This window comes from Crinia signifera, chromosome 6, assembly GCF_055691185.1.
Source record: "Crinia signifera chromosome 6, ASM5569118v1, whole genome shotgun sequence".
In the NCBI taxonomy this organism is placed as follows: domain Eukaryota; kingdom Metazoa; phylum Chordata; class Amphibia; order Anura; family Myobatrachidae; genus Crinia; species Crinia signifera.
The window spans coordinates 121,745,955-121,772,977 of record NC_139222.1 but is presented as its reverse complement, the minus strand read 5'-3'; the positions used below and the strand labels follow the sequence as shown (position 1 = coordinate 121,772,977).

General features: G+C 43.9%; 1 protein-coding gene and 1 long non-coding RNA gene across 2 annotated transcripts in view; one reads left to right on the top strand and one right to left on the bottom strand.

Moving 5' to 3' along the window:
• Window positions 1-27,023, bottom strand: part of LOC146008078 (thyrotropin-releasing hormone receptor-like) — a 94,828-nt gene that overhangs the window by 5,643 nt on the left and 62,162 nt on the right. The gene's annotated exons all lie outside the window — the stretch shown is intronic.
• LOC146008079 (uncharacterized) lies at window positions 1,946-14,357 on the top strand. Its single transcript, XR_014444457.1, has 3 exons — window positions 1,946-2,046; window positions 11,315-11,411; window positions 14,269-14,357. It is a non-coding gene; the product is annotated as an uncharacterized LOC146008079 (long non-coding RNA).

Genomic DNA, 27,023 nt, shown 5'->3' with positions numbered 1-27,023 from the left:
AGAGAGAGTTACATATGGGTGGGGTGTGTTCTAACTGAAATCTAAATTGCAGTGTCAAAATAAAGCAGACAGTATTTACCCTGCATAGAAACAAAATAACTCACCAAAATCTAACTCTCTCTGCACCTGCAGTGCATGTTTTTGTACATTAAAGAAGGAGTTTGCTTTTGCAAACCAACCAGAATCACCTCCACTGACTGATATCATTAACAATATTGGTCAATGACATCACCAGGGCAAAAGGCATACATCTTTCAGAATAAGTCTGCAACAATGCTTCTAGACAATGTTTAGCTTGCCTACAATTTGGAACAATTTGCAACAAGGCTGACATTTCATCTGTGTCTGACTGACCTTTACTACTTTATTTAAAATGAATTTAGTGATAAACGAAATGAAGAGTATCAGTAAATTCAGTTTTCTGCAGGATGAGCACATACTATTAAATGATCTCAAAGTATTTATAGCTATAGATGAAAATTATAATTGGCTTCTAGTTGATTTGGGTTTCTGTTCCAAATTTTAAAATTATAATAAAAACTTCTAAAAATGTATTTAAAATTAAGTTTACCTACCAAATGACAGCTAAACATTATATTCACATCAATGTGAAAAGTTAAATCAAATTGTTGATTTATAGAATGTGAAAAAGTATTGACTTAAAAAGTATGTTTAACAAAGTTTCTGTTCAATATGTTACTAATAGATTTTTTAATTGATTTGCTAAAAATAGGATCAATATAACAAATTGTTCTGCAAACAAACCAGTGGATGTTCTCAGCTCTGTAGGTTATATGCTGAAATAATTAGATCCTTTATACCATTACTTTGTACAAAGTAAAAGGGTGGGTACTTATGTATTAGCCAGGTGCCCGGCTATGCTACGCTGACAATGTAGCTTAGGCTATGTTGTCAGCGTAACCATTGCCGGGTGCCCGGCTAATACGTAACTTACTTACGATGGGCGGCGTAGCTTGGGCGGGCGGAGGGGTGAGATAGCTTTGGCGGCCAGAGGGGGGACATCCCGGCGGGTTGAAGGGCAGCCGCCGGAGCTTCATCAGCGGCCGCACGGAGGGTCATGCCAGCAATAGCTGTCATTCAGTGTAATGACGTGGGGGGAACATCACATGGTTTCCCAGCTCCCCCAGCAGCACTACGCTAATTGCGTACATTGCAGGGACTGTCATGGCAGACGGGGAGCCGAGTGCCGGAACGCTGGGCCGAGAGCATCATTCAGGTAAGTATAATGCACTACACAGGCACAAACACACTACACACACACAACACCCACTAACAAAATCATATACCCACTGTCCATGTCATACCCTCATTATCCACGTGGGCATGGAGATAATTTTATAAAGTGTGGCAAGCGCAGCGAGCCACCGAGCCCGGAGCGTGGCAAATGTAGTGAGCCCCACGAGGGTACGCATATCCGCATCCCCTCACTTCGGGGTCGGTGGCTCGCTGCACTCGCCACACTTTATGAAATTAACTCAACGCTCACGTGATAATGGGGGTATGACGTGGATAGTGGGTATATGATCCATTATGTATTAGCACAGCTCCAGTTATGTAAATTACGTATTTTACGTAAGTTACGTAGTTTACGTAGCTAGCATAGTGGTGTATTGATATTCTCAATACACCACTACGCAAACTACATAATGGGCGCCCTGCTAATACATAAGTACCGGGTGTGTTATTTAACTGCTTGTGCAATGTACAGTATCAAATGAGCCATTAACATCCACTGGAGGTAGCCCAGGTGCGGTCCAGATGGGAAAACTGCCTGGTCCAGAGGTAAAGGGAGAATCTGCCGTGGGGACGGGAAAGCAGCTAACGCAACCATGGGAACACGGAGCTGCTACGATGGGACTATGTAAAAACCGGACCTGGACAAGACCCCAGACCACCGGCCCGGATATCAAAATCTGCAGACTGGAGCTTATAGTGTCTGGTCCGGGGTGGGTGTCTTGTCCATAAGGGGGATCAGCGACTGCAGCTACATAAAGAAGACCCGTGGCAGTAGCCACATAAGGGGATGTAAGTAAAAAAAAGAAGACAAACTGTATGGTGAAAAACTGGCGCTTAGCCCTGTTAGCCCAAAACACTATGTTAATGTACTTAGTAGTGGGAAATTGATATATACCAATATACACACAGAGGGGAAATCAGAAGACAAATTATCTAAAATATATCTCCCATGTGTATAGGGTTCAAGCAGCTCCCATGTGTATAAGGTGTCAGCGGCTTCATCAGATCTGATGAGGCCGCTGACACCTTATAGGAGGCAGAGAAACGCGTCATATAGTTATATGCCTTCCTCATCATACTTTCTGGAGCTCCAGAACGGGATCCCGCATCTGCCTCATCATACTTTCTGGAGCTCCAGAACGGGATCAGGCATCTGCCTGCATAAAAAAGCAAGTATTGTTACACCTTTAACCCACCACTGCATCTAATAGCAGCAGGACAGTCAGAAGTCCGGGACTCTTTTACTGCATTTTTTTATGATTTTTTTGTCTGGCCAGACATTGGACAATTAGTACTGTTCTAATTTATTAAAAATATCCGGCTGTAATTACTGCACAGAGGGCGCCTATTAATGAAATTACTGGTTACATTTTATGTAACTAATTGTTGGATAGCCACGGATGTGTTTTCATATATACTGTATGTGTTATTTTAAATGTTAAGTGCAATATATGTGTTTAATAAATTCTTAGATTTCTTTTTTTACATACATTGTTTCCAGCGCGTGTTTATACACCTCTATTTCTAAGTAAAAAAAAGGACTGCAGAAGGAAAAACATATTTGAGGAACAGAGGTGACTTAACAATTAACGTTAACCACTAACTAGGAGGAAATGGGTGCCCACTTCTCCAACTTATGGCAGGATAAGTGGGAAACGAAAAATAACAAATGTTAAAAGAGTGTTAATACATCTGCCCCAATATACTGTACAATTTTTCTATGAATGTTAAAATATAGAAATATATTTCTTAAATCAGAAACCCTTATTCATTTAGATATTTGCACTAAGGGTCTGATTCAGGTAGGCTCGTATGGTGCCGAAGTCAGACCCATTTCCGATGGTGGGGTCTCCACATTCACGAATATGCACATTTGCTGACCCCCTGTGTGACCGCCTTCGGTGACTATCACACTTGCTGAGGTGTTCACCTGGCCAGGAGAGGGAATAAGGCGGGCTGGGGGCTGGTGCAGGGGAATGCCCAGCATTCTATGGGCCTTCCCCTGGGAATGCAGGCGGGTCGATGCCTGCTTGGGACAGGTGGCTGATGTCACATAACATCAACCCCGCCCCCTTTTCGGCCATCTTAGTCAGAAATAAAAGTCAGTTTAGACTAACTTTTATTTGCGAACAGTGAACATTTTTTTTTTCATTTGTGCGGCCGCATGCGAGGGGATGTGTAAGCGTACACATCCCCTCACATGCAAATGTGGGGATTTGCATGGGGGTGTACGTTCAGTCGGGCGGTGTTTACCTGTTTACTAGGCTGCGAACATACACAGCCTAGCAAACAGGTCTGAATCAGGCCATTACTTACATGCATATAAACTACCACACTGATCAAATTCAATGAAATATCAACAGCAGAGGTACATATAATGTGCATCATGCTGACCATATTATCCTCGCTTGACTTTTTAAAAATGAGGGTGTCATTAACGATGCAGCAGAGTGATGCAAAGAGGCGCAAAAGTAGTTTAGTATCCATGGCACAGACTTTGTCTTATGTGCCAGAATTCTTTCTTTTCTGCATCGGTGGATATTAGTGCCCAATTCAATTCAACAAGATTAGGTTATGAGCAAATGATTTTAAAATGAGCTAGAGTATAAGTGGTGTTACTGATGCCAATTACTTCCACTGTATGTCGTAAACTCAGCCAAGATACAGAAGATGTAGATGGGTACATAGCCAGCAATAATGTGTTTACTGTATATAGCAATGGGCTTCATATTGCTAAGTACACATCTACGACATATAAAATAAAGAAAGACTAAATGTTGTCTTCCAAGGTATTTATAATCCAGATCTGAATAAACTATGATAAAACCATAGAAACATTTAGTAATTAGCAGTTTTTGCCGTCCCTGTTCCTCCGTTGTGTGTGTTCCCTCTTTCTTTCACCTTTATTATTTAACCCTCTCTCTCTCTCTCTCTCTCTCTCTCTCTCTCTCTCTCTGTCTCTCTCTCTCTCTCTCTGTTGTTTTGTTCTTTAGGGTAGATTCAACGAATGATATTCTTGTCACTACTCATTACGGATTATAAGTGGTGCTCAAGCGATCAGCTCTTAACTGTAAACTGTCATTTTTCAACCAAACGACAGTTAGGAAATGATTGGCTGGAGTACCATTCATAAAGAAAGATAACAATAATATCACTCATTGTTAAATCTGCACCTTGATATTTTGCTTTTTAGTCTCTCTTTTTGCTTTAGACGTTCTGTCATATCTAGTAAATGTCTCTTTTTAGGGTTATGTGTCCTCTTAGTTAGACACTCTCTCTCTCTCTCAAATATATATATATATATATATATATATATTATATACATTGTCCAGGGATCCGCACACTTATCCAGGAGTTTAGAATACGGGGTGCTCCCCTAGGGAAATATTATTCCAATAATAGCAACAAGTCAGTTTTTTAGGCCAGAGAGGGCACTCACCAGCACAGCAGGTAAAATAGCTTTTTAGGCATTAACAAGACCGCCCGGATCTTGATTATAAACATCAGTGTAAACACGCAAACAGTGTCCGAGTCAGTCAGTGTAAAAAAGCATGCGGGTCACTTGCGTTTCACCATTGTCCACAGCACGGGATTGGATAGTATAGAGCAGCTGTTGATCACAGGGGGTGGTGGAAAATCACCTAAGCCCTCTCATTTTAATCAATAAAACACAGACAAAAAGTAAAAACGTACAACATATAACATACTGTATAAGGTGGTATTATAACCCGGGTCCGCACTGTATGCTTGTCCACGGTTATCAGATGCCTGTGGGTACCTATATGTTATATAGTGTTTGTTTGTCCTTTTTGTCTGTCTATGAACGGCTGACCAGTACTACCCAATACCCCGCTGTGGACCATGGTGGAACACAGCTGACCCGCATACTTCCGGGTGAGGGTGCCGTTGGTGTACACTGATGGACACGCACACTGTTAATATGTGTTCGGCAGGCGGCGAACCGGGATCCCAGCGGTTCTGGTAGTATTCAATATGCATCCTTATATGTTATATGGTGTTTGATTTTCTGTTTTGTTTGTCTTTAATACAAGGCTAGATAGGGGAATGGTATTTGGATTCTATGCTTGTTGCTGTATTGGTGTGATCTGTAGGGAGATCCCACACACCTAATAATCATTAATGAAACTGGGTAATAATCCCTGATTGACTAAGGTATAAATTGTCTCCATGGCAGTCTCAGTGTACGTCTGGCTTGCTGTGGTGACACACTGAAAAATTTGTAGCTGTCTAGAACAGTGGATGGCAACCCATCTGTCATGATCTACTGGTAGCTCGCAGTAGCTTGACCACTGTAGCCGCCCGCCCGCTCACCCGCCCATGCCTCCCTCCCTCGTCTGCCGCCGCCAGTTCTGACTCTGAGGGGAGTAGAACGCATCACTCGCCTCTTCTTCCTCTCACTGTGTGTATGCCTGTGACTGACTGGGCCATCAGCCAATCAGAACTCGCGGGCCGGCAGCCAATTAGGAGCCGGCCTGTGAGCTTGGATTAGCTGATGGCCCAGTCACAGGGAAGTGAAGCGGCAGCAGCGGAGGAGATGGAGGACGGAGGACTGAGGAGCCAGCCAGAGCCAGCCAGCCAGCCAACCAGAGCCAGCCAGCCAGCAAGGGAGCACCAGACTCTCCTACCCCCAGCAGCAGCAGGAACAACAACAACAGTGAGTTCAGCTGCTGCTGGCACAGTGCGGGGATATTCCTGGCACAGTGGGGGACATACCTGGCACAGTGAGGGACATTCCTAGCACAGTGTGGGCATACCTGTATTTGGCACAGTGGGGCATATGTGGCACATTGGGGGCATATGTAGCACAGTGAGGGCATACCGGGAAAATGGGGGACATACCTGGCACAGTGGGGGACATTCCTGGCACAGTGTGGGCATACCTGTTTCTGGCACAGTGGGGGCATACTTGACACCATGAGGGCATATCTGTTTCTGGCAGTGTGAGTGCATACCTGGCACAGTGGGGGCTTATCTGGCACCATGGGAGCATATGTGTATCTGACACTATTGGGGACATATGTGTATATGGCTCTATTGGGGGTATATGTGTATCTGCCACTATTTGGGCATATGTATATCTGGAAAAAAGGAAAAACAGTAGCGCTATACTGAGGAGTTGAAGAATAAATAAGTAACATTTAATGGTGCACATCAAATCACAATAAAACACATTGGGTATGAACATATAATATGAGCATGTAGGTGCCCGGCAAAAGCCACTGATGCTGATAATTTGGTCAGGATCCGATCCTATATTTACCACCTAGATCAGGCATGTCCAACGTTGGCCCTCCAGATGTTTTGAAACTACACATCCCAGCATGCTTTGCAATAGTTTTAGCATTCTCTAATAGCAAAATTGTGGCAAAGCATGCTGGGATGCGTAGTTTCACAACATCTGGAGGGCCAACGTTGGACATGCCTGGCCTACATGATATAGAAATGGAGGAAGGGACCAGTTGAGTCACAAGATTTTATGTATTTTCCACAGAATTTTTGCAAATTTGAGGTAGGTATATTTACTGCTCTGGTCACCAGGGGAGTATTACATTACATCCAATTTAGATTGCATTTGCAGCATTGTCCTCCTTTTGGTGGTGAAGGTGAAACTGGGTCCACTTGGAAATGAAGATGGTGTGGAAAAAGTCCTCCAATGAAAAAACGGGGGAAAAGGGCGGCTGATTGGATCCCAAAAAGTGCAAGTGCGTGAAGTGGCAGTTGAGGTTATGTAGGTTTGATGTTTCGCTGTCTCTAAGGAAAAGCTTTTTCAAAGCTCCTCCATTTCTATACCATCTGGGCGGTAAATGTGCACCGATAAATGTTACTTTTTTTATTCTTTAACTCCTCATTGCTGCTTTTTCCCCCCCTTTTTCTTGTGTCTATTTCAGGGATCGACTCAGTCCCTTAAGTAGCAGCTTGACCCGACGTCCCCTGCCAGCGCCCATTTGGCTACCTTTCAGGTAGTCCCCTTTTTTATATATCTGGCACTGCACTATTGGGGGCATATGTGTATCACACCCCCATTTTCATTGGACGCACCCCACGTGGCATGTGGAAAGGCAGCTGTACCATCATAGAACACAGCACAGTATTCCAAGAGTTACACAACTCTGCAGACTACACTTTATGCCTGCATGCTGTAATGGCCAATTGGAGGAATGGCTGTGGGTGGGCATGCGCAGTAGCTCCCATTTTCATCACTCAGTGCCATCACAGTGCTAAAATGGGGAGAACAGTGTTATAGAATTGCCAAGGAGCATTCAACTGCACAGAAAAAAATATCTTAACCCTTTGCAATCCATTTTTTTTTTTTGCAATTCAAACAGTCTGGTTTAAATGTTTAAATTAATTGTATTTTTTGTTTTAATTCAACAATGGTCTACATTGAATGTTGAACGATGTTAATGTTTTTATTTTAAAGTGGCTCACCATTGACTCTGCTACTAGCGCTAGGGCTGTTGAGCCTGACTAGACCTTGGACCTAAAGGGTTAAGTTGGCATAATGAGTGAGGGTTTTTTAGCCCTGGTTTTGCCAGTCCTGACTGCAATTAGCATAGAGTGTTTCCTAGGGACTCTACTGTTATAACTGCAGCCCAGCCCCAATCTGACTTCAAGGGGCTGCAGCTGATGGGATCCCATGCAAATGGACATTTCAAATTGAGACCAGCAGGGCAGACCCAGAGGACAAAGAGGTAGGAGTGGCCACTTGTCAAATCCAATCAGTTCCTTTTCTTTTACTGTCTGTTTACAGCTGCACTTTGCTCTACACTACTGAACCCTGAAGTGAATACAGCATGGACGATGTCTCTTTGGCAATAGTAAAATATTCCATTGCCGCAATGTACCATAAACACTTTTACCACAAACACTGGCATTGGTAAGATCAGGCCAGCAAAGGCACATGGGTGACCCAGATTTCTTACTCCCGCATGTGTAGTAGATGGAAGCATAGAAGTGAGGGCCTGATTCTGGTAGGTTTGCAAAACCAAACTCTTTCTGTAATAAAAAAAAACCCATTGCACTGCAGGTGGGGCAGAGAGAGTTAGATTTGGGGGAGTTATTTTGTTTCTGTGCAGGGTACATACTGGCTGTTTTATTTTTACATTGCAATATAGAAATCAGTTTGAAGTAAAACCCCACCCAAATCTAATTCTCTCTGCACATGTTAAATCTACCCCACCTGCAGTGCATATGGGTCTGTCCATTAAAGAAGGAGTTTGCTTTTGCAAACCAAACAGAATCAGGCCCTAAGCTTACAGGGTCACTTTCACAGTGAAAAAAAAAACTAAAAATAAAACCCCCAAATGATAAATCAGATCAATATGAAGCATTTCTTAGTGGCTCTACCCCTCCATCCTCTGTCATGAGACCATTTGCTTGTGCAAGCCACTGACTGAGCATTCTTATATAGAGAGAAAGCGGCTTTCTGAAAGCCTATCTTTGTCATTTTAGAGACTTTCCCCAATTTAATAAATATAATAACCCTATGCGTTTTGTGATGATAGGGACAATACAAGTTTGATTTTTCAATACAAATCAGTCAATGAAATGACAAGAAGAGTGCATTACAGCAACTACACCGACTCTCTTCTACCTTATAATGACATTACCCAGTACAGTCTGCAACCTTTGCTTTTAAAATGCTTACAGAACAAAGGACCACACTAATTGTTTTTATGATTCTGCATTGACCAGTTACAGTGTTTACTTCTGTCATCTCTTTTCCACATAAAAAAGCACAAATCTATTTCCCAGCAGATAATGTAGCTGCAGCCAGCTCCCCATCCAGTTATTACACAACAGTAATTAAACTCTTCCTCAGTACACAGTGAACAATATGAAATCTAAGCACACAGTCAGATCCTCATAAAAATTGCAGTAAGAATTACAGCAGCCTATAAATAGCAGAACATGGGGACTCACTCTGGAAACTTTCAATACAGAACAAACTTTTTAATTACTTGTCTCTGGGAAGGAGAATACAGAGCTACTTTATTGTGTAAAATAACTACTATAGTATTAGCAGTGCCGGCGCTACCCACTCAGCAGCTCCTACAAAGCAGAAAGGCACCATGCTGAAAAGGCGCTGTCTCCCTCCCTGCTCTGCTAAAGCTGCCTCAGCCCTCACTGTCACTGCCTCCTGCACGCCGCCGGCAGCGACTGTCTGACAGCGGGCTGCAGTATGGAGAGGTTGAGCAGCTCCCTGCACCACGCACACACTGTCCTCCTGCGACCTGCCCCCTCTTCCTCACGGACACTTGCGCTGAGGCATGTAGCGCTGACTGTGAATGCCTGGATGACATGTCATGCCCGGATCCGCCCCCTACCCATTGCTCCCTGCGCCTGTCATCTGTCAATCAAATGACGAACAGGCAGCTGCGCCGCCTCCCTTTTCTTCCCTCTTCTCAGTGTGCTGTGCCAGTGCCGCTGCCAGTCCTCAACACTCGGCCCCCTCTATCTCCTCCCCTCTTCTTCCATCTCCTCCTTCTCTCCCCTCCTTTTCCGCCTCAGTTACGAGTGCTGCACATACTTTTTTGTACTGCTTTCAGATCGCATCGCACACACATTGCATGCATGCCGTGCGATGCGATCTAGCCCATAACTTATGCAATTCTTGCAGCGTGTATGGGCACCTTTAGTGCCTGCAACATTTTGTGGACACAGCACTGAGATGGTGTATGCACACATGTACATGCAACCGAGATCCTCCATAAGATCGCATGTTGCATACACTCCCACAAACGGGCTGCAGCTTGTTGCAATGGCAATGTAAAAGGGCGCAAAATTTATGGTTTGCAGGAGGGCACCGGACACCCTAGCACCGGCCCTGAGTAGTAGTACCCTATAGTTATCCCCAAATAGTAGTCAGGAAAACAATCTAATGGACCTATTATGCAAACAGGGGCACTGCCAAAGACAACATAAATAGACAAATAGGAGCAAGAAGGCAAAGAATTGTCCCTGTGTTGGTGCACTTTATTAAAGGTTAGAACATAATAATTAACTGTGAGAAAATATGTGAAAAAAACATATAGAGTGTAATAAAGAATGGAATTCATGATAAAAAAAGTATGTCACTGTGTTGTTTTTGTGCTACCAAATGTACATTACATTATTATTAAATATATGGAATACATACAGATGCTGGTAGTCAAAATACTGACGCCGGCATACCCTAACCCACCTTTCCCACAGCCTAACCCTAACTGTTCCGGGTTGTACCTAAACCTAACCCCCTCTGCCCTGCAGCCTGAACCTAACCCCTCTTCTAAGTCCCCATACCTTACCCTCCTGCCCATAGTCAGTGTTTGACGGCAGTCGGGATGCCAACTTTGGTGTACTGAACGCTGGCATAATGAGTGCCAGGATGCTGACTGCATCTCATTCCTATAACAATTTACACATAATATAACTAATCTACTGTAGAGTGTAATATATGTGTAGCTCAAAGGTTCCATATCCCCTTATTATGTCCAAATAATATTATTAATGTAGTCCCAGCTCAAATACAGTATTATGTGTATCCTATTTGTCTCCAAGTAATATAATGAGTATAATCTCAATATGATAGAAGCAAATAGCTTCTTCTTATATTATTGGTAAAGTCTGTAAGAAAACCAATGAATCTTTTTTCTGGACTGTGATAAACTGTTTATTATTCTATCCAAGTCAGCTATTGAAAGACAGTATTCCAGTCAGGACTATAGAGTTTCTCTGCTCGTATACAGTAGACACTGCTTAGTATAATAGGCAGCTATACCCCTTAGAAGGAAAAATGAATCACTTTTATGCACAACCCTCCTGCTGATTGTGATATTTACCACCACATTTATTCTGCAGATGGATTATTATTGTCACATCTGCTGAAAGTGATATTAGCCATCACATCTATTATACAAGGTTAGAATATATTTATCAAAATTAGGTTTCTAATAGACAGATCATAAGAGCAGCATCTTTCTGCGATGCCATCAATGATTTCTCTTGAAGTGACATATGATACACATCAAATGATTTTGCCAATTATATCATTCAGGGGCCACATCCAGGAGTATGCTGTTGTTGACAATATTGTCAGGAGTTTACTGAAGGGGCGCTAAGGAACCTCGAGAACGAGCTTCATTAATGATCTAGTGAGTACACATTAGACAATTTGCACGGAAATATCATTAATGAAAAATCATCTAATGTTTATCCAACATAATGCTGTATGATGCATAGCAATGCTTAATTATTCACACTAATCTAGCAGCAATTTTGGATATGATGCCTGGGGAAGATTTATACATGAGGCCACCATCCTTGCCAAACTGTATGACAGTCCACAAAGTCTCTAGATGCCAATGCTTCCAGTAGATTAAACAGGATTCTCCTGGCTCCTTTTAGAAACTGATCTTACAGAACTGTTTGCCTCAGTTCTGAAAGAAACTGGTGTGGTGATTGTTATGATAAGTTAGCACTATTGGTCGCATGGTAACTAGCTCCTCTTAGATACAAGTGCATGAGACACAGTACAAGATACTATCTCACTGTCCTGTAGATCTCCACCAGATGTTTTAAGGCCACTTTGACCTCTTCTGAAGATGGGGTCAGACACATGGTACATTTGGTGGTTATGTTAGGGGATTGTAGTCCCTGTGCTCAGAACCTTTTATGGATGAGTTCTGCAAAGGTATAAGAGGTGTCCACCCCCCTAAATTATGGTACAGAATATAATAACTTACCTCGCGCTCTCTACATTTGGTGGTTATGCCCGGTGCTAGGCCACTTTTGGTTACAGGTCTGAAAGAGCTCAGAAAAAAATCACTGGTCTCCCGCTCCCAGACACACCTGAGTCCTGGCTTCTCATTTTAATGGACATGACCATCTCATAATGTAAGAATTCCTTACTCTTCCATCTTATGAATGAATCGAGAGTAGATATCCTCTATCTATGGAGATTCTCTGCCCAGCCTTCTATCTCTCAGTGGTTCCAGAGTATTGAACTCTACATGACCATGGATGACCTCAGATCCTTTTTCAAACCTGTCATCTTCAGTCTTTATCGCAACCTGGTCAGCTTGGCTGGACTTTAAAGAAACACTGGATTATACAGTACTTCACACCCTATGTCTTAATAGGTATTGTGGTAACCCCACCTGGTTCCGGTTGAGAGATCTAAGGTCTGGATCAGGCATTCCCAACCACGGTCCTCAAGGCACACCAACAGTGCAGGTTTTGGTGATATCCAGGCTTCAGCACAGATGGCTTAATCAGAATCCCTCAGATACTAATTAAGTCACCTGTGCTCAAGCCTGGATATATTAGAAAACCTGCACTGTTGGTGTGCCTTGAGGACCGTGGTTGGGAATGCCTGGTCTAGATAGACAATCAATAGATCTACAACAAAACAGGGTCATAAAGTCGACATGAAAAAAAGTCACCATGCAATAGGTTGACAGAGTCAAAATGTCGACATGACAAAGGTAGACACATGACAAGGTCAGCATGAATTTTTCATGACTTTTTTAGCAGGTTTGTTCCAACTCCATCATACATTTTGTCATTAAAGAACAACATAATAGAGCACGAAGAATGGTGAGCAAAGAAAACCAAGGAAGGGTATGCGTTACACTAGGGCTGGGCAATTGCGGCCCTCCAGATGTTGAGGAACTACACATCCCAGCATGCCTTGCATCAGTTTCAGCATGGCCACATAGCAAAACTAATGCAAAGCATCCTGGGATGTGTAGTTCATCAACATCTGGAGGGCCGCAATTGCCCAGCCCTGCATTACACTTTGGTGATCCATGTACACAGTTGTCAAAATTGACACCAACAAATGTGAAAATTCATGTTGACCTTTTAACGTGTCTACTTTTCCATGTTCAGAAAGTGCGAGATTTTGGGAGAGTTTTCCCATTTTGTTTAAAGTGGCAATCATTTACACTGAAAAACCAGGGTTGATTTTACCATGTAAATGATTGCACAAAAAACTTTCCTAAAATCTTTCACTTTCTGATTCTCACACCCTATTACATTTGGCCCAATATTTTAACAATTATGTACATCATTCTTAGCCTATGGCCATGTCTTGATAAATCACATAGCATTGAGTTTGCAAATAATGATATAAGGTATGTGAGCTGAGAACGTAATCTTATTTGCAGGAAAGGGTCCCTTTAATCAACATTAGGAATGCTTCCATGTGGACCTCGAATGCAATCAGCAAAACTTGACCTCTAACTGTGACTGCGAAAAACAAATGCAGGATACAAATTTAAATAATGGTTACGGTAACTAATTATTGTACCGTGAAAATGTTCATGGTCATTCAAGTAGTTAAATACAATTTAACATTTTAGGGTATCCTTAACTAAAAGTATGCCATTGCATAGAGACAAGGGAAACAGCCATTGAAGGGGGTCATAAATTATATTTTTACACCTGGGCTCCCCACCCACAAGTTCCCCCACTGGGGAATACATGTGTATTGGTTCCAGCCACAAACATTGTGTGCATTACTGTGGTTTTATAAAGAATAAACCTTATGGTACATAGAATCCCTGTGTTGCAGGTTGTCCAAGTTTCTTAGTAGGAGATGAGCCGATTGAGCTTGGATTTCATGAATATTTATTTTCTCTGAGTTTTTATTACACTGGGATCATTCACCTTATCTTCTGTGGTTAAGTTTGGAAAAGAATGAACTGAATTGATTGAGTTCCCAGATACTAAATAATTAAAGAAGTTTTAAAGTTGGAACAAAACAACATTTTCAATGCCACATAAACATAGATAAACAGACTTTTCTTTCTTTAATAATAAAATTTGAGATTGACGACTAGGAAATAAAAAAGTTTTCTCGATAAGTTGTGATATAATGGGTCACTACTGTAAAATGCAGTACTAAAATACTATTTCACTATTATTGTGTCAGGAAGTGAGAACAGTCAGCCTAATTCCATTGCTGAAGTGCAAAACTCACTATTAGCTGATTTTGTTCACTATTAGGGGTCCCCCTGATGAAGTCCGTTGAGTGATAAAACGCATTGGTGGTTGACATCCTACTGACAAGAACGCAACATGTGAGCTGTGCCGGCTGTATCTTCAACTTTCCATTCTGCTGTGATGATATAGCAGTGCTGTGGCTCTAGTGAGGTTCTCTGTCCTATGCTGGCAAGCAGATATTCATTTACTACTATGTATGTGAGCTTTCCTATTACCATATAAAAACTTTTACTATGCTCATTTGTGCGCTCTTCTGGTCTATTCTTTGTTAATAATTTCGCCGATCCTGGTCGGGTCTATTTGGATGAATAGACGGACATTTATATCCTTCTGGAAATTATGCCTTGCGCATGAACCCATTTTAATTTATGATATAGATATAAATATTATGATTAGAGCTGTACCCCGTCTCATTGGAGGCACGCTGTCACATGCTGCCGCGGTGGGAGACAGCGGGCACAGTACTCACCCATCCGTGTCCGCCAATGGCTGGCATGTATCCGGCGGGCTCCCAGGGCAGACGGGCAGTGATGGGTTCTTGGCTGCTTGTGAGCAGTGGTGGGAGAGCTGGAGGAGCACCAGTGTGCCTGTATGGGCTGTCATTGCCGGGAGGATAGCGCCACCATCTTGCTTTTGGGCAAATGGTGATTTGGCCTGGCCAGGTTAGTGTCTCTCCTCCCCTCTCTGACCAGTTAGCCAATGGCAGCCACTCTCTAGCTATATAGGGGATCTGCCTAGGCTATTCTGGGTCAGTACAAAAAGTCTCCTGAGCTGTGCGCATCCTTGGATCCTGTCTATCCCTAGTGCCTTGTGCTCACTCTGCCCTGCCTGTCAGTTTACTCCAGCTGCCATCTGACCTCATCGCAGTTTCCACAGGCTGGTCATTCCTTTGGCCTGCCTCCATCCTCTGGGCCCTACTGGACCCTCGCAGTACCCTCCAGTTCCAGCTCCCGTCTAAAGTCCAGTTCCATTTTCTCCAGTTCCAGTATACCAAAGTCTTTCAGCTCTTCTTATTGGCTCCAATTGTCTTATTATACGTTCCACTCTTCTTTCCAGATACAATCGCAGCCTTCGTTACCTTCTTCAAAGCGTCATTCCAGCACAACCCTCATCAACTATCCCTGAAAACCCCAAGTTTCTCCCGCGAGGACTTGCTTTTTTCTTTTGTCATTGACTTTTTCTGAAAGAAGTATTTGAGCTTACTATTGTTTTCCCCTATATGAAATCCTTCATTAAACCTGCCTGTTGCAACCCTTCATCTCCTGGTCAGTCTCCAGTTCCTGAGCACCACACGATACCATCAAACCCCTTGCCTGTGACACACACACCTTACTGATAGAGCTATTTGCTCTATACACAGAATCTGCCTCCTACTGTGTATTTCCTAAGGGAACTACTTAGATCGCTTAGAAAATGCCCTGAAATCGCTCTGTGTGTAGGCCCCATTACTCATCTCTATTCCCAGACAAAGCAGAATGACCGTCATTATTTCACAATACAATACGTATAGATAACAACGTACTGCTTCTTTATTCTCTATGTATTAGTCCAGTATATGTGTGCTGCCATCATTATTTCACAATACATATATACTGTATAGATAACAATATTCTGCTTCTTTATTCATTATGCATTAGTAAAATAAATGTGTGCTGGGGAAGGATATAATAATCCAGAACACTGTGTACTTTATATATATAGCACATTCAGTGTTTGAATCAGATAGTGGCACACTTGTTTAGACATATTCCAGTAGGACAGTGTATGAGAATACATTTCTTTGTAGAGCATCTACTTATGACATTTGAAAAAGCTAATTTGCAAGAGGAGCAACAATTGCAGGAAGTGTCATCAGAGAGGAAACATGCACAAAACCTGTTCAAAATATCAATACTACTACTACTGGTCTAGAATACTAATTAAAAGGGTTTCCATATTCTGTCAGGTTGGAAAAAAACATGAAAAATATATGTGCATTTTTGTTTTATATAGCATATACAGTATATGGGGTCTATCCTATTATCGCCGAAGGGTGCGAGTTGCCGTTCGGGTGCCGTTTTAATGCTGAAACGCACTCGCGAATCATTCACAAGTAATAGGATTGACCCCTATGTATTGTTATGTTTTTTGTTTATTTTAATGTATTTCAGATGTTTAAAAACCAATCAATAGACCAACCCACAGAAATGTTCTTAAATGGAAAGTACCCTCCTAAAAACGTGAAGAACAGTTTTATCAAAGTAAACATTTATTTACTTACTTGCTTATGTGTGTATTTTTGTATGTGTGCCTGCGTCTTGCTGTAAATAAGTAACCTATTTGGGAAGTATTATTTCTTTTTATTTATTTACAGTTTCTTATATAGCGCAGCAGATTCTGTTGCGCTTTTCAATTGTACAACTTGTACACCCAAGTAGGCCCGGTATAGTGAACATGAGTCCTTATGAAATGTGCTATACATACCAAAAGAGTTCACAGAACAAAATAGACACGCCCACTCAGTTTGTGTTATTATGTTTTAATTATATAACTGCAACATATTATGTAGCATTTTGCAACAGGAAAGAATGTTTATTCCATCTTACCAGTGCTCACACATAAATTGCTGCTTTCTTCTTGTTAGATAATCATAAAGATTAATGGTTTACATTTTATTAAGAGTTGATTTCAACCTGATAAAATTGCAAATGTATAAATGCAAAAGCCAATCTAATATACATATATTAAAACAAATTATTTAAAAAATGGGCTACTGTCTTATCTATGGAGACTGTGAATAGCAAGATGTTTTCTTTTGCATATACCAGTTAATTGGATCCAGATTGCACTTTGCCTTGTAGTAAATGAAAGTTTGCTATTTAAAATTAATTGCTATGCCGTAACAACGAATACACCAATTTGAATAAAATTGTTAACTCTTGATTACAGGATAGAATTATCAAATGACGAAGTAACTTTGCAGGATGATAGACGAAATGTAAGTGTTTTGAGTCAATGTTGGCACTGGAGCGAATAATTGATTCAAAACTGTGACTATAAACAGCTGCTAATTTATTAGTAGAGATCCAATCTTGTATTTTGTGTCTAGATATTTTGTTTAAAGACAACAAGGGTTCTATTTATCAAAGGAAAATGGCCAATGCTCTGTTCCTGGACATCCCACTCAATGTATGCTTGCCGTCATCTCATACATGACTACCCTCATGAAATGACTGGGAGGCTCCTAGAAATCGGGGAGCAAATCCCTTGCTTCTCTCCTAAACACCCCACTCCCCCTCGGTTGCCCACTTACAGAACACAAGTGGGCAACAGGGAGGACCTGATAATGCAATTTGAGTTGAATTACATCAGTGAAGCCCCGTGCCTACTATACAACACCTGTTTCTATAGTGCTGTATGGCGGGCATGGCCGGACTGGAACCAGAAATCGGCCCTAATATTTTGAGCACACAGGCTCACCTGGAGCAGACAGGACCCTTGCGTGGCAAAGCCACACAGCAAAAAGGGTGCGTGGCCTCACGGAAAGTAGGTGTGGCATCACAAAAAGGAGGCATTACACATTATGGAACTCACTGTAATTTCCATTACCCATTAATGAATACACTGTTATGCCCATTACACATTGCTGCACACTGTATTGCCCATTACATATTATGGGCCAGATTCTCTAAGCTTCAAAAGTGATAAAATAAAGAGTGATAAACAGCCAGCCAATCAGCTACTGTCTGACATTTTTCAAACACAGTCTGTGACATGGAATGTAGGCGCTGATTGGCTGGCTGTTTATCACTCTACAGTTTATCACTTTTGAAGCTTAGAGAATCTAGCCCTATGACACAAGTAATGCCCATAAGACACAATAAAGCTCCACCTCTGTCAGAGCATTTGTATAACCTCTGGTGGATATAGAATAATTTAAACTCCTAGATATTGTAGCCGCTGGACTTCAAGGTAGCTGTTCAGGAGGCTAGTTAGAAATACACTCTCATACCTCCATATAGCACATGGGAGCTGATGGTAGTCACCTCCTTTTCAACCACAGGAGCTGGTAAAGATGTATGGAGCAATATTCAAATGACCCAGTGACTGACATGCTGTGTGCAAGCGGCACATAGTGACAGCCAGGCGGCAGGGCAGAGGGTTCAGGAGCGGCTGCGTCATGACGCTGTGGCATCATAGGGTCAATATGCTAATGAAGTGGGGGCGGCGCGGCGCACAGTGAATGAAGCCCAGCTGCTCAGAACTTGAGGCAGCGGGCTCACACACAAAATCATTTACCAGAAGTGCCAGATGGCCAGTCTGGCCCTGATGGTGGGAGTGGTGCCATAGCAATGCAATCATGTGGCCATGCCCTTAATTCGCCCACCCACCAGTCACAACTGCACCACATCAGCCATGCTTCCCCTTCCTGCAGGAGGGGGAAGAAAAATCGGCAAGTGTGCCTCTCCTGTGTAGTTAAAATCTTTCTTATTAAGGAACTAGTTCACCACATGGCCAGGGGCGAATTTAGGGTTCAGGCCGCCCCTAGACACAACACTTTTGCCGCTGCCCTCGCCCCCCCACCCCCCATTTTAACATATTCATTGCTCAGGCTGTAGTTTGATTATATATATATATATTATCAAACTTCAGCCACAACAGTACGCACCTTTTTTTTAATTCTGTAGTGCAGAGGGGAGGGAGAGAGGGAAGCACACACACTATGACGCCCTCTCTGCATGCCCATTGACACAGCAGCCAAAAGCGGCAGGGGAGCAGTGGCTCAGCTCAGCATCGGCACACTGAGCTGATCCTCATGTACCGGACCAGACGGGGCGTCGCAGCGGCCGGACAGCAGAGCAATCACACATGTGTAGCTGCAGCATGCCGTCTCCGAGCAGGCAGTGTTGAGTGACAAGCGGCGCCGCCGCTGATCATGATGTCACTCATCACACGCCGATGCCCGCTCCGCTTGGCTATGCTGCTGCCACTGCCGCCCATAAAATGGGCCGCCCCTAGGCCCATGCCTCACGGGCTTAGTGGGAAATCCGGGCCTGCACATGGCAATCGAATATTAAGTGGGAAGTCCAGCAATAGAACATTCCCACCTGGAAATGGTCATGTTGGGAGGCATTCTCTATAGCCAGCAACAATGGTTCCCATCCAATAAACTGCGAAGAGTGTGATGTACCGATGCTGTGTTAGGTGTTGGTGCAGATTACTGTACTTGACATGGGGAGCTAACTTAACAAGGCACAGAATTCATTGTATAAGGCATTGTTTTTAGCTATAACATTTTTTAAATAGATTTTTTTATTGTTATTTTTTTGTATTCTTTTATATATAAAAAAAATCTGCAGGATAGTAGAACTGAAAGCAAACAAGACAAATACTGATTTATTTAATATTTTAGCACTGCTTCTTGCTTATAACTCATGGGTAATATTAAATTGAAAAGGGTGGATAGATAAGGTACAGAGAACCTGAAAGGCCATTCTTTATTCTGAAGCTTATTTATCAATGTGTAGCAATGAGGCTAAAAATCAATTATCTTCATGATTTATTAAAGTACTGTGAAGGTGAATGCTGTTTCCCCTTTCATTCACAAATTATTCTGCTGTGAAAAGGCAACACGCGCGGCTCTCCATTTACTTTCTGTTTAGTACTTAGACATTGCTTTACAATACTTCCTCTTGCTGTAGGTGAGGATGGTGGCGCATGCTGTGCTGCACAACTGATTCAGCTGTGACTCCTGATGAAGGCGCACATGTGACGGAAACATTGAGATGCACTATGATGATGACATTGTAACTTAGAAAATCATTATAATAAATATACAGCATTTTTACCTGCATTACAAAACTGTTGAGTGCTCCCCTAATGAATTATATACATTCATGCCGAAGTCATTGACCAGTATTTAATGCCTCTGATTCGCCGTATTTTCTGGCGAATCAGGCAATTCGCCGGGTTTACAGTGATTTTCTCACAGAAAAAAAAACAATTCACCCTATTGAATGAAGAGAATTTGCTGCAAATGAAGAGCGAATGACTGGCGATTCGCCGGTGTTTTTCAATGGGGTTTTTAGTGGAATTCACCGGGAGTGTATTCAATGCTGAAATGGAGAACTGCTTTCTCCATTGATTTTCGCCATGATTCTCCATTTTACATTCGTCATCTTTTTAGGTGAACTGGAATGTGATCCTTTAAAATGATGGGGGGGGGTTTTGGGTGTAAAAAAATCAGTTATTTAATTTTTTGAAGAGTCTAATTATTTTATTTTTTTACATACCATATGCAGGGAGGGGGCGCTGCTGGTCACATTACATATGCTGTGCTGCTGATTCAATTACATATTGCAGGGGGGGCCCGCTGATCTCAAATAAGGGTTGCAGGGACCCCCTGCCCACTGGTGGGTGGCATGCAGTGGGGTCTGGCAGCGCATGGTCATGTCAGGTAGCGCTGGCGGGCAAGAGGTCCCTGCAGTGTATGTGAGATCAGTGGCGGGGTCCCTGCAGTGGATGGGAACTAGTAGTTCTCATCCACTGCAGGGACCCCGCTGCTGATCTCACATACACCGCAGGGACATCCTGCCAGACCCTGCTGCATGCCACCCACCAGCGGACAGGGGGTCCCTGCAGCCCTTATGTCAGATCAACGGCGCCCCCCGCCCGTTCAGTGTTGTGCGGACCACTGCGGAGGGGAAAGGGGGGCACCTGGAGGAAGATGCCACTCAGCAGCCAGGGCACCTCTCAGCCGAGGTCCGACACCCGACATGCAGCCCGCTCTGCTCCCCGACCCCAGAAGGGCAACAGGTGGGACACTGACCTGCCTCAGCAGCTGACAGTAGGGAGAGATGGCTCCAGACGCAGCAGCAATAGCAGACCTCCGGCTCCAGCAGCCCCAGCGCGGTGATAGCAGATGTCAGCACTCCACTGGGACTGCTGGAGCCGGAGGTCTGCTATTGCTGCTGCTGCTGGAGCCGTCCCTGTCCTGAGGCTGTGCGGGGGCACCTGGCGGCATCAGCGGGCTCCCCCACCGTGACTCCGCTCCATCCCCTGCAGTGGCAGTATAGCCGCAGAAGCAGGGGAGAGAGCCGGGAGCGCTATTCGCTGTAGGGGGTAATTTTCGCCGTCAGTGGTGGAGAGCTCCTGACGCGTTGAATAGGGCGGACGGGCAGCTGCCCGGCAAATTGCCCTGCAGGGAGAATTGCAGTGAAAGTGCAGCGAATCCTACACAGGTTTCGCTGCCGCCCGCGAGAATCCCCATTGAATACCTGCCATTGTGTCAGTGTGTAATAATAAAGCGATAGCTATCTCAGAAATAGATATGCTTATTAACAAATTCTTGAGGAGAGGATACAAGTTGCAAGATTCAATAAAGCTTCACTAAGTTTTCCTAGGGAAAGTGCATTACGTCCCAGACGCATAGAACAGAAAGAGTCAGCTGGACATGAATTATACCACCTAATTCAGATGAATTTATCAAAAATGTTAGGGGGATCTGGCCATTGGTGGGCTCCAATCCTAATTTAAGCATCCAAACCAAGAAGGAGATTATGCCAGGATAAAGGCGAAGTAGAAATTTCAGAGATAAATTGTTACTGTACATAATGGCATCACCAATTTCGAACGAAAATACCAAAATACTGTACTTCCTGTCCAGGAAAGCAGGAAACTATAAATGCCTGGGATGCATAACCTGCAATTCCTTGGAAATAGGAGATACCTTCTCCCATCCTAGATCAGGGAAGAAATACAATTTTAAGGACCCCTTAACATGCACCAATACACATGTTGTGTACTTTACAAATGCCCATGTGGCAATCTGTGCATTGGCAAAACCAAACGGTCCTTCAAGGAATGGATGGTCCTCCAATGGTCCAATGTCCGAATGGTGTTCGAAGGTAAACTGATCGAGCAACTTGTGGCTCGGCACTTTAAAGAAATGAACCATAGTCCATAGTCCAACATACTGTAAAGTATTATTACAAAGAGATGCAGTGGAAAGACAGTCTGCAAGCTGTTCAACCATAGGGCCTTAATAAAACATTAAGTCTACATTAACACACAGTAATGTCTCAGGTGCTAGAGTAGGCGGTGCTTCAGATATGTTATATGTATATCAGCAGCCTCTAGATAGGGGGTGTGCCAACCTCCAACAATTAAGCCTACACTGTTTTCTTTAATATCAAGGTGAGCGTGTGGTCCCTTCCACAGTTTGCAGTATGGGCTGTCAGAGAGAGGACATACTGTATAGTGTAATGATTGTGAGGCTATGGGTCAGTGTGTGTGTGTGCATGTGTGGCCATGGGGGGAGTGTATAGTGACTATAGGAGTGTGTGTGTGTGTGTGTGTGTGTGTGTGTGTGTTGGGAGGGGGGTCTTCCTATTTTGATATTGTTGGTAACCATAATTTCTGATGACAGTCCTGTACACTATCCCCCTTTCAAGCTGCCGTACTCGCCTTTCAAACTATAAAAACAAGTACTTTTTCTTTCTAACAAAGAATGTGGGGAATTACCATCACTGCCTTCAAAATGTATCCAATCTCACTTTTATCTTTTTCTTCACAAATTGTATAGACAACAAAAACGTATTTATTTCACATCGGTGTCCTTGCACAAAATATAAAGAAAACATTTTATTGTTAGTATTTCTGTAATAATTTACAACCGTACAGAATATTTTGTATACAATAAATATCACTGGGACCAGAAAACAGCGTGTGGGGAACAATTTATTGAGTCATAGCTCAATGCTTTCAAGCAGGCAAACAACAATGCACAACAAATGTGTTCTCCTGCCCCTGGAATACCTCACAAAGGTATTTGTATTCTTGCGAGATAAGACAGAAACCCGTCTCCAACTCTGTGCTCTGTGCCGATGCTGCCTACTCTCCCAGCAGAGGGAAGAATATAATCACAGCAATCTTCTGCTGGGACAACTCCATTCAGAGAAGAATTCATGTCATCTATGCTCAGTAATTGTTTGATTGTATAGCCACAGATTAGTCTGAACATTCTTGTAATACTAATATGCATCTTATCACTAATTAAAGTTAGCTATTATTATATATTTAAAATGTAGATGAACCTTTTCCAATGCAGGTTCCACAGAACCACTATTGAATAACAACTCTCATTAACCATTATTGTCCTTGACAGGGGCGTAACTCCCAGAGGCAATGGAGGCTCCTGCCTCCGGACTCTAATCCCTAAAAGGGTACCTGCTGGTTCACAGTGGGGTCCAAGTGTGACCCTTGTTCTTCCAATGGAGCTTTGTGATGCACCCTCTGCTGCTACACAGTTATCAGTTCTGCCCCAAGAGCCATGGTAACTCCTGCAAATGGGGACAGGACAGCTCGTGCCTGGTACTGATCAGCCAGTACTGCAGCAAACAGTGGTGAACCTGCTGCTGCTGCTAGACTGTGTGATGGGACTCACTGGTGAATTCTGACTCATGCTGCAGATTGCTGAATCTTGTGAGTCTGACACACCGGTCATTGTCACACCCTTTTTAAGGGGAGGGGGCACCAGATTTTGACTTGCCTCCGGGCAACTGGTATGAATTTACACCTCTGGTCCTTGAAGTATATTTCATAGAGAAGAGTAGGCCAGTCTCTTTCTCCAAAGGTTGTTCCTTAGCCACTGGTTACATTGGACTAGCCCTGGGGTAGTCTGGATTAAGTTACAGCAGGGCCGTCAATAGGGGGGTGCAGTGGGTACCACTGTCCCGGGCCCTGGTCTCTGGAAGGGCCCGGGTATCTAATTTTGCCCACCGTAGCCCCCCCCCCCCCCCCCCCCACGACTGCCTGCACTGCTCTCGGTGCACTGAATGAAGCACAGGCTTCATCAATGCAGGACACGCTGGTGGCCAATTGCAATACTGCACCGGCTTTTGAGCCAATCAGAGATCGTGTACCATTAGCCAATCAGAGTGACTGCCAGTACACAAGCTCTGATTGGCTCACCAGCCGGTGCTGCATTTTAATTGCCTGCAGGCGTCCTGCATTGAAGAAGTCTGTGCTTCGGGACCTGCTGCGTTCAGCAGGATGGGATGAGGGAGCAAGAGTCGGGCGATAAGTGAAGTGAGGGGGGCGTGGTGGTGGGAAATCAGTCCCTGGCCCCAAAATTCCTAGTGGCAGCCCGGAGTTACAGTATCCTTTAAATGAGGAAACTCCACATGTAGCTACAGAAATCCATATTTCAGGCATCAACATTTCCAAGCAAAGAATATTAATTCTATAAACTAAAGTGATTATTATTGTATTCAGAATTGTGTATGTCACAGGTATTGGTAAAGTCACAAACAGCAAAAACATGCAGCTTCTTTTATTACAACTATTGTATTAGCCATTTAAAAACACTTCCACTTCAATGCCCTTGCTCTGTAAAAGCTTAAACAATTAGGGCCAAGAACTCCTGCCTTTTTCATTGAACAGCATGTAATGCTGTAGCCATTGTTAATTAGTTATTGTCTATGCCATACAGATTGCCTGTCTGTGTTTATTAAGTGCTACATCATTCCCAGCCCTCAAGGATTGTAACCGATATCATTGATCTGAAAGGTAGCAGTTTGTAAACTGAATAAAGTAAAACTAATTAAAAAGAGGATTGATGGCTAGATAAAGTGATAGACAGATAGATACTGTAGATAGATAGATAGATAGATAGATAGATAGATAGATAGATTATAGATTTTCACTACTTGTTTTGTAGATTGACGCCGGGATGTATCAAATTAAAAATGTGGGGGAAAAAAAACAATTTTTTTACCGCATTTTCACATGTATCAACACGGGACAACCGCGTTTCTGACACAGAGGGTAACGCCAGCTTTTTCTGGCCTTACACTATAAAAGCCTATGGGCTTCTTTTCGCATCCCCTCCGCTCACACCGGACCCAGCAGCCCCACACCGCCCATGCTGTCCCCCCTCACCTGTTGTCCGGGCAGCCTCCTCCTCTGCTGGCCGGACCCAGTGACCTTCTCCTCCCTAGCAGTAGTACTTCTCCTTCTGGGTGCAGGGAGGAGGAGCCTGGGAGACCCTGCAGTCATCTGCAGCAGGAGGCTCCCTGGGGTAGAAGGTGAGAGGGACCCGTGGGCGCCCCCTCACCTGGTGCCGACAGCTTCACAAAGGGCAGCTCTTTTCGCAAATTGCTTAGTACATCCCGCCCTATAAGTGATGTTTAAAAGTGTACCATGTAACCATTGTCATGAAATTGTACTTTAATTTCTAATTATATTGTACAATATATATATATATATATATATATAAACGGTACTAATAAATTAACAAAATATGTTTTTTAAATACATAATAGTAATGAAGAGTATGAATAAAAAAACAATAAATAAACATTAAACCATTTTGTTGTTCTCCAACAGAGCCCAATTGGCCACATAGAGCAGGGATGGACATGACCATCAATGGTTATGTACTATACTACAGTCTTTCCCATTGGGCACGATGGGCAGTTGCCCGGGGGCCCTAGGACCTAGGGGCCCCCGGCCCAGCCCAATGGGAAAGATGGTGGCCGGGGTCCGGGAATCCGCTCACCCTCGCTGGGGGATCCGGGCAGGGGGATCAGGGCGGTGGCGGTAGCTAGAAGCCTGATTCGGCGAAGCTCTATTTGCCGGCGGGGCGGGAAGCGCTGTTGCATTTGAATAGACTGGCCGGACGCTGATTGGCTGAATTCAGAAAATCAGCATCCGGACAGTCTTTGAAAAGGCAACAGCGCTTCCCACCTCGCCGGCAAATAGCGCTTCACCTCCTAGCTAGCAGTGAATTTAATTTCGGGGGTCCGTGTGCTGGGGTTCTGATCACCCTCACTGGGTGATCCGGCAGGGGGATCAGGGCATCGGTGGCGGTAGCTAGGAGCCCGAAGCGGCGAAGCGCTATTTGCCGGCAGGGGGGGCGAGAAGCGCTGCTGCATTTAAAATGACTGGCTGAATGCTGATTGGCTGAATTCAGCCAATCAGCATCCGGCCAGTCTTTTCAAATTCAACAGCGCTTCCCGCCCCCGCCGACAAATAGTGCTTCGCCGCTTCGGGCTCCTAGCTACCGCCACCGCCGCCCTGATCCCCTTCCCCAGCGAGGATGGTCGGATCCCCGCCACCCGGCCACCATCTTTCCCATTAGCGCTATTTGCCGGTGGGGCGGGAAGCGCTGCTGCATTTGAAAAGACTGGCCGAACGCTTATTGGCTGAATTCAGCCAATCAGCGTCTGGCCAGTCTTTTCAAATGCAACAGCGCTTCCCGCCCCGCCAGTTAATAGCGCTTTGCCACTTCAGGGCAGGCTCCTAGCTACCGCCGCTGCCCTGATCCCGCTGCCCGGATCCCCCAGCGAAGATGATCGGATCCCCGGCCGCCGGAAGCTGACTGGCTGCCGCACGGAGCCAGAGAGGTGAGGGTTGGGGAGGTGACTGTGGGCTCCTGGGCAAACTAATTTGGGGGGGGGGGGGTCCAGTGAACTAGGTTGCCCAGGGGCCCTTCCTAATGTTAAGACGGCCCTGCTATACTATCAAGGTTAGCCACTAATGGTAACTTTGATGGTTAACCCAAAAGTGGCCATCCCTAGTGCGTAGTCAAGATTAAGGGCAGATGTATCAAGCTTCAAAAGGGGATAAAATGTAAAGTGATAAACAGCCAGCCAATCAACTCCTACCTGCCATGTTACAGGCTGGGTTTGAAAAATGACAGGTTGTAGCTGATTGGATGGTTGTTTATCACTCTCCATTTTATCCCCTTTTGAAGCTTGACACATCTGACCCTAATT